Below are 6594 nucleotides of genomic sequence, written 5' to 3'. Positions count from 1 at the left end.
TCGGCGGTAAATAAGTGCCTCAAAGTATGCAGCATATAATAAATTTGGCCACGCCCAGAGCCCAACACTCAGCAACTTTATTACAACATGTATGAGCATGTGCGCCTGTGTATTTTGGCATTTAATGAGCCAAGTTTCACATGCGAGCTAACGTCGTTTAAATCAATTAAGTTTTTCCAAGGTCCACGGTGAATTCGTGCGTGCCAAAGTGTTTGCTGAGTGCGTCTGGAGCGTCTCGTTCATCAATTTGGACAGCCGCCTTGGCAGTAGACGTCATGTATTTGTCGCAAAATGTTAAAGCCAACACAGCTTTCTTATTTGATTTCTAACGCTGCTGCTTCTTGATCCAGATAAATCCACTTTTAGCAGCTCAAAGAGCTCGCTTCTATTGAAACTTGATTCACAATGAGAGGAAGTTTTGGAAACTAACAAGCGGTTAAGTGAAGAGTTTTGTTAATGCCAACATCACAATCACCATCACAATCCTTTCATTCGCAAATAACTTTACTCTCATTATTGTGCGCAGCTGAGCTGAGTCCTCAGGCTGTCACTCGTGACAACTTTCAGCACTACTATGAGACACAATGGCATACACACATATATATAGATATATATACATTTTGTTATTCTTCATGCTCAGACAACTGTTGCCCTATCGCATTTTCCGCATGTGTGTCTTGAGCCTCCTCCATAAATCGCTTCGAATTGCTGCTGCTGCTGCTGCTTAATTTAAACGTGTAATACACATGTCTATGGCTGAATGACTACATGGCTCTGTGTGGCTTATTGTGTGGCAGTGAGTACTTTGGCTTTATGGCTTTTACGAACGAAACATATGCGACCGTAACAATCGGGGTTTAACGTTTAAATTATATGCAAAAACTTTTCTCGCAGCCATTGGGAAAATGCTTTAGTCCAATTAATCGCTATGGGCTGACTAATTGCTCTTTCTCATCTGCCAGCTATATTTGTTTTCTTTTCATGATTTGCCTATCGTCGAAGTCTAAGTATTTAGCATGCAAAGCCGCTTAGCTCACACTCCTATAAATGCACACCAATTGTTTGTCTTTGGTGTGTGTTTTTTTTAACAGCATTTTAATCTTTTTATTGTCACGAAATTGTTTTGTAAGCCGCTTTCGAGGACTTGTTAACGATAAAACGACAAATTTTCTACGCATCAGAATTTCAAACGCTCCACACTCATGAGCACTCGAAAATTTGATTGTTGTCGTTGAACAAAACGAATGCCATAAGCCTTTCTATCACTTGTTTAGTCTTAGAGCGGGATCAAGGCGTTAACTTCCAACTGGGGACTGGCGATATGGGAGACCAAATCGATACAAAGCTAATCCTATTAGGCAGCTATTATTGCTATTAGGAGCGAACATGGCTAAGTACTTCGGTGGAAGAGCTGAGCTACACTCGAATACTCAGTGTGCCCTGTGCTTTTTTTGGCTTTATCTAGAAATATATGGCTTAACGACTTACAATCAACTATGAGTTTCCATGCGACAATATTTCGAATCAAGTCTCAGTCTCTCTTGGGCGTTCCGCACGAGTGCTCGAGTTGGAGAAAAACATTTTCCGCACTACAGTTGCTCGATTGGAGTCGAATTGGTTGGACAGTCCAGCTCTTGCATGTCCTCTGACCTACATCAATAACTCAGTTTTGTGGCTGGCATGGTAATTAAAAATTGAAGGCACGTATGTACAACGCACTTTCGGGCCAAGCCCTCAGCACATAAATCAAACTGGTTCCGCCAAAAACCTTGTGCAGCTCGTAAAGGCTACCGCCGCATTGAGCTGTCAGCACGACGCGTTCGCAGCCATAATTACAAATTCCAAACCATGCATTGTAGTCCTAAATCAAACGCAATGCGGAAGCCTTAATGTGACCGCAATCGCGGCGAGTTATCACGCAACACTTTAGAAGGGATACCGCCGGCGCGGGACACAGTTCGTCTATTGCATGCAGGACGACAGGGCGTATGCGAATCGGCCAAGTGTTAAAGGCGAAATTGGCCAATGACTTATGAAAAATTAAAGGCCCAACATGAACTTTTAAATACTTTGAGCCGCAATTAATTGGGTGGCGCTGACTTGACGTATTGCCGTCCGAGTGATTTGGCATAATTTGCGCGTCGTGTTAAAGTGTGCTGTAACAAGGAAGCGCTTTAAACAAAATAAATAAACATTCCTCTGTGAGCCCACAATTTGCCTACCCCAAGCGCTGTAGGGGTATTCTTGTGCTCGAAATCTCTGGAATGCCTTAAAACAGCTGCCACTCTCTCGTTCTCTGAACGACTGACAGGGCGGAAAACTTTCCTTAGCAGCTATTCTGACGCTGGCCGACACCGCCAGGATGCCGCGTGCAGTATTTTATACTCCTAGGCGTAGCGTTATGTTTCTAAAATTATATTTGACACGCGTTTATCGCATAAATACCGCGCGTGTATCTAGCCCGCTATATATGCGACAATACATGAACACATGTATATATACAATACATTATGTATAGAGAGAGGGAGAGCGAGAGAGAGAGTGTATATAGATGTGCACTTGTATGTACTACATGCGTATTTTTGGCCAGCTTACCCTGTCCGCTCAAGTGGCTGTCCATAAACGTGCCTTTATTTACTGCCACCATCATCGAAGCGTCGAGGCAGCGTCGCTCTCTAACCTTTTGTATCTCGGATACAGCAGCACAGAACAGGACGGGACAGGACCTATGTCCTGCTGCCGAATGGGTCGATAGCGAGCACTCGCGACGCATCGTCATTTGCTGCCTCATAAAGCAGCGTAGTTTGTTTGCTAAGCTTTAAGCATCGCCGCAACAAGGCAGCCTAAATTATTAACTAAGCAGTTACATCTTGCTGCGGCGGCCATAGGCAGCAATGGGCGTGGTCGTGGTCGTGCTCGTGGCTGAGGGTGCGCGGCTGCTGACGAAAATAAAGCACTAAACATTTTTAATGAAGCTCGGAAATCGAAAGTTAATGTTCGGCCGCCGCTGTGGACAACAAGACTTCGCGCCTTCGGGGACTATTGCATCGAACAATTTCCAAAGACAGCGACAATTGCAAAATTGTGTGTCACGTGTACACAATAAAACGTCGTCGCCTGAGCACTCAGGCGGCGGCGGGGCGTAGCAAATGTACGCATGGAAATTGTAGAGTTTACTTTTCAAAGCAGCAATTTGCACAGCTCGCACGGGACGTGGAAATGAAAAAGTTGAAGCCAAGTGCTGCTGGCAGGAGGAGGAATGGCTGAAGCAGAGCTGACATTAGCTAAAAGTTATGGCAAATTAGCAAGACGAAGAGAAGACTCAGTTCTCCTATTTGGCGTGTATATGTATGTGGTGAAACGTCTTCCTGCCTATACGGCGACGAGTTATGGCTACGCCTCAACTGCTCAGCCTACTCCAGTCACCTATCTCTCATTCATTTGGCTCGGCTTTAACAATTTGAAGCGGTAGCAGCTACTGCGCAGTGGGGCCTAGAGCGAGGACAAATGAACACTCTTATTTAATTTACTACCGTAAAACTCAATTACTTCCCATTTACACCGAGCTCGGAATGTATAGTTAATGAACGAAAGCAGCTGTTGACAAAAAAAAAAAATGTGTTAATACTTAAAGTCTTTTTGCTTACTTTTCTGCATAAATATTAAATTTGATAACCATTTCTGGCTATTTGGCAAAAAGTCAAAGAGGACTTTCTGTTGGCCTATATAAGTTTGTTATACTGACATTTACATTTTCTATTCCTTCAGGGAATGTCAGGCAGCTTTGCTATGAAATTGTGACTTTTGCAGAATTTGCAACACTTACGGACCTTAATAACAGGCCAATTGTGCTGGCTAATAATCTTTTAATGTGCCAAGGGTAACTGAATGTGCTCAGGCAGCGATTTCAACGGGCTAGCTGCAAATGTAGTCAAAGATTTTTGCCACAGAAAATATGAAACAAATTTTTGGGCATGGCTCACACCTTTGCTCAAGCTTGGGGCAACAATGAATTGGGATTAGTTGCTGACGGTTGGCTGTAGTTTTGCGACCTAACTAATCACCCGATGTCACGCAAACCTCGAGCTTTACCAAATATTTGTGGCCACATTCCAGCCCAGCCACATTAAATTGCGCATAGAAGAGCACGGCAAAAACCAGCCGGAGCAAAGGCAATGTGGCTGTTTCGTTTAATTTAATTTAATTGTGTGCCATAAATGAAGATGCTTCCAAGTGGCACTTAAGGCGTATAGAAAAAGCCGCAGACGCAGGAAACGGATATTACGTATACGACGTGTATGCAACTGTTCCATGTCAGTGTGCTTCTGGATAAGGTTCCCTTGAGTAATTTGCTATAAAAATAATGTAAAATAATTGTCGTTAGTCGAAAATGTCCAGAATCTGCTTGTACGGGCTAGTTCAACATGCTTTTGCTATCCAGCAAGCCATAATAATAAACATAATTTTTCTAGGCTAACATGCTAACAAAACAATCTTAAATTTCACCCGAAAAATAGTCAATATTAAATTGCAGCACTTTAAGACAAGTAACAAAATTATTTTAAAAATTTTCATTACAAGCAAATATGCGAGAGGGCGTGGGGGCGAGGGCAAACTTAAAAAGTCGCATGCAGATGCGGAAAATTATTTCCATGCGAGTCACGTGGCCCTGAAAAGTTTCTTCAAGGCATTTCATTTCTTTTAATTTCACATTCGAGCTTCCCGTCTTATACATATAAATATGCATATAAATAAAAAGTTGCGTCGTAGACGTTGCTGGGGCCTTTAATTCACTTGTCCTGGCCACAGTTAAAGCCACTGCAGGCGCAGTATTTTTCCATTTCAGCTGGCACAATTAATAAATGTTATTAATTGTTGTGGTTTGGTTTGTTTAATTAGCAATTAGCATTGTCTTTGACATTAAATGAGTGGCCGGAGCATTAATCACGCCCACAGCGTTTGCAGGCGGCCAGAATGTATTTATTAGCTTTTTAACTGAATGCCACTAATTACCAGAAGTGGCTTTAACCAACTGGCTTGCCTACGTATTGCCTACATTTTTATAACGCATAAAATATTTATGACCGGCCAAGCTAATAAAATGCCGATGTCGGAGGCGCCACACTTGACCAAATACCGAAACACTCGCCAAGCTCGTAAAAACCCAATCCCTCAGTCCGATGGGTGAACTGAAAAGAGGGCGTGGTCAAGCGTGGTCAGGCTGCTGCTGCTGCTGCTACTGTTGCTATTGTTACTTAGTATGCGTCACGTTGTCGCCATTTTATTTGCAATAAATGTTTAAATTCTGCATAACTTCTTAATAATTAAGCAATGTCCATAAATAGGGGGCTCAACCGAAGGGACTGCGCCAACAGCGCAGAGTCCAGAGTCCGCATTCCATTAATTAAATCACAGCACTAAATATTATATTATCTTGCTCGTTTTGTTGCGCCCGTATTTCTGGCATTTTACATTCGTGCACATTTGTTGGCTTATTTATGCGTTTGCCTAATTGGCTTTGAGGTGCTAATCAAAATGGCTTGCGGCGACCGCTCGGCCCTTGGTATAGACCCATATATCATCTGCTGCAAGGGCACACTCATATATATGTATATGTATGTGTATATATATAAAATTGTTGGCAAAGAAGTGCCAACAGCTGTCTGGACTTAAATGAGCATTCCAAGGAACTCTCCATGTCCTACCCACAGTTTTCGTTGAATAATCAGATTCGCATGTGCGAACGGGGTATTCGACCCTTTTGACAAACCGCCAACCACCACGGTGTTTGTCTTCTTCTTCAGCTCCGCCTCTGCTCGCCTCTGGCCGCCTCACAAGAAACACAAATTCAAACACAACAAATTGTTTAAGCAAGTCCACAAGTTCAACAGCAACATCAAGGGCCCGCCGATGAACAACATAAATAACAGCAGAGCAACAGCATAAACAACATGTTTTACTTGGCTTTGTTCCGCGCACCTGTTTACCTTAAATCCTAACCAGTCACGGGTGGAGCTCTCTGCGGTTTGTTGTTTTGTCAGCTGACGAATGTCTTTTCATGGTCCTGACAACTTCTGTTATTAATGCCAACCATCTCAAATGGCTGACAAATACTTGTTTGTATAGCATACTTTGCAGCGCGCGATGGCGTGTCTGAAATCTGCCCTAATGGGTTTGTTTAACTATGTGTTATTCAAATAATAGTTAGAATAAAGCGTAAGTACTTCGACCGGAAGATTAAAGCAGGCAAGTCCTAAATCCGCTTGTTGCTGCCACTTGAATATGATATTGAATGCCAACGGCTATTTGCATAATGGCCCATAATATATAATAATATCTCGAATTACATTCACACATTTGCATACATACATAAATATCTCATAGTTTTCTTAATATCCTAATCCCGTTGGGCTAATAGCAAGAATAGGGTATAATGATATGGCAAGTACGTTGTCTGTAACGGCTGAAAGAAGGACTCTCATTTTCGTTTTTCCTTTTTAAATCTAAGTAACTTTTCAAATATTTACGGACTGCTGACTACGGACTATCCTATCTATCTCCATAAACGTTAAATCTGATGCAAAAAAGTTTTCC

This window comes from Drosophila navojoa, chromosome 4 (genome assembly GCF_054131105.1).
Source record: "Drosophila navojoa isolate 15081-1374.11 chromosome 4, UAZ_NAV_1.0, whole genome shotgun sequence".
Classification (NCBI taxonomy): Eukaryota; Metazoa; Arthropoda; class Insecta; order Diptera; family Drosophilidae; genus Drosophila; species Drosophila navojoa.
This window is presented reverse-complemented; position numbering follows the sequence as displayed.